The sequence below is a fragment of the Canis aureus genome, chromosome 4 (genome assembly GCF_053574225.1).
Source record: "Canis aureus isolate CA01 chromosome 4, VMU_Caureus_v.1.0, whole genome shotgun sequence".
NCBI lineage: Eukaryota > Metazoa > Chordata > Mammalia > Carnivora > Canidae > Canis > Canis aureus.
The window spans coordinates 73729896-73731831 of record NC_135614.1 but is presented as its reverse complement, the minus strand read 5'-3'; the positions used below and the strand labels follow the sequence as shown (position 1 = coordinate 73731831).

Here is a 1936-nt window from a genome sequence, read left to right as displayed (position 1 = left end):
CGGCCGGGCGGGAATCCGTCCCCAGCTGGGGAGACGGGCAGTAGTTCTCCTCCCGGTGGAACGTTCCTCTTGAAACCGTTCCACGAGGGCTGTTCTCGCCTCGGGCTCGGGGAGGAACTGGAACCAACACAGCAACAAACGCCCACGCCGCTGACTGGCACCGGAGCGTCCCGCGAGCCGCTCCCCCCGCGCGCTCGGGCTCCGCGCCCTCCCGCCGCCGCGCCCCTCCCTCCCGCCGCCGCGCTCCTCCCTCCCGCCCCGCGTGGCCGCTGTTGCTGTCCGCGGCCCCACAGTCTCGCACGCGGCGCGGGGGCCGGGCTCCGCCGGCTGCTGCGCCGCGCCCGGGGTCCCGCGGCTTCGGGGGCGGCGGGGGAAGGATGCGGGGGGCGGGGGAAGGAGGACGCCCGCCTCCTCCGACCGCCAGCAGGTAAAACCGGTCGGCCGGGTCTCCGGGAGGAGCGGCGGCAGGTGTCCCACGTGAGGCCCCGCGTCCGCTCGCTCTCCCGGGCGCTCACCTGGCGGTGCGCTCGCGCGGGGGGCGGGGAGGGGGAGGGGGAGGGGGCGGGGGGAGGGGAGGCCCGGCCCGCCGTGCCCACCGCGCCCAGCCGGCGGGGCCCCCTGCGGGCTGCCTTGGGGTGCTACCGGGTCGGGGAGCGGCCAGGGCGGGGGGGCGGAGGGGGAAGCGCTTTGACTTCTTTTTCTTTTTCTTTTTTTTTTTTTTTTTTTAAGATTTTATTTATTGGGGATCCCTGGGTGGCTCCGCGGTTTAGCGCCGCCTTCAGCCCGGGGCGTGATCCTGGAGACCGGGGATCGAGTCCCACGTCGGGCTCCTTGCGTGGAACCTGCTTCTCCCTCTGCCTGTGTCTCTGCCTCTCTCTGTGTGTGTCTCTCATGAATAAATAAATACAATTTTTAAAAAAGATTTCATTCATTCATTCATTCATTCATTCATTCATTCATTCGAGACAAGCAGAGACATAGGCAGAGGGAGAAGCAGGCCCCCCACAGGGAGACAGATGGGGGACTCCATCTCCACATCCGGATCCCGACCTGAGCCAAAGGCAGCCGCTCAACCACTGAGCCACCCAGGTGCCCCCATGGCTTCTTCATCTACGGTTAGAAGGTGCTGGTCCCTGATGCGGCCATTACCTGTATAACCTTGCATCAGCCGAGTGTGATCCACCGACCAGAGGCCCGGGCATCACGTGGGAGCTTGTTACAAGCAGAATCTCCGGCCCTGCCCCAGGCCTATTGATTCACAGTCTACTCTTTAACAAGATCCCTAGGTGACTTCTAGGTACAGGAAAATTTGTGTAATGTATAGACTTTTCTCTAAGGTCTTTTCATCCGTGTCCTGTCGTGTCAACACATTACCTTCAGAATGTGCGGGGCGGGGGTTGGGGGAGTGGGGGGGAAGGTATGGCTTTTGGAGAAATGCCACTCCGCCCTCAGCTGAAGGGCTGCACCTGTTTGATGCTTAGCAGCAGCTCTCCACTAATTACTGCTAAGGAGTAATGAGTAGAAGGAAGGCAGAGCCTTCTGCAGTGCAACCCAGGAGAGCTCAGAGATTAGGTGGGGAACCAAAATCCAAATAAGAGGAACTAAGTAATTATACGAGATGATCATTTAAGAAGTTACACAAAACAGAGTAACCCTCCAGAGGAGCAGCTTAAACGGTATGTGCTACATATTTAGTAAATTCAGTCTGCTAATTAGCTACCACAAATTTTTTATGTGTATATTCTCTAAATATACAGACTTATATATGTAAATAAATATATGTGCAAGTGTGTATTATATATATAGAGAGAGAGAGAAAGAGGCAGAGCATGTTATTCTAACATGGAGCCACACACAGAGCAGGTGGTCAGCACTTACAGTGTCAATATCTGGATCCTGTTATAACATATTCTCCTGGAAAAAGAATAATTTTGTG

At 57.5% G+C, this 1936-nt stretch overlaps 1 long non-coding RNA gene across 1 annotated transcript; it reads left to right on the top strand.

The window, feature by feature from the left end:
• Window positions 1-368: 368 nt before the first annotated feature.
• LOC144311947 (uncharacterized) lies at window positions 369-920 on the top strand. The gene is made up of 2 exons (XR_013377420.1): window positions 369-427; window positions 730-920. It is a non-coding gene; the product is annotated as an uncharacterized LOC144311947 (long non-coding RNA).
• Window positions 921-1936: the final 1016 nt, after the last annotated feature.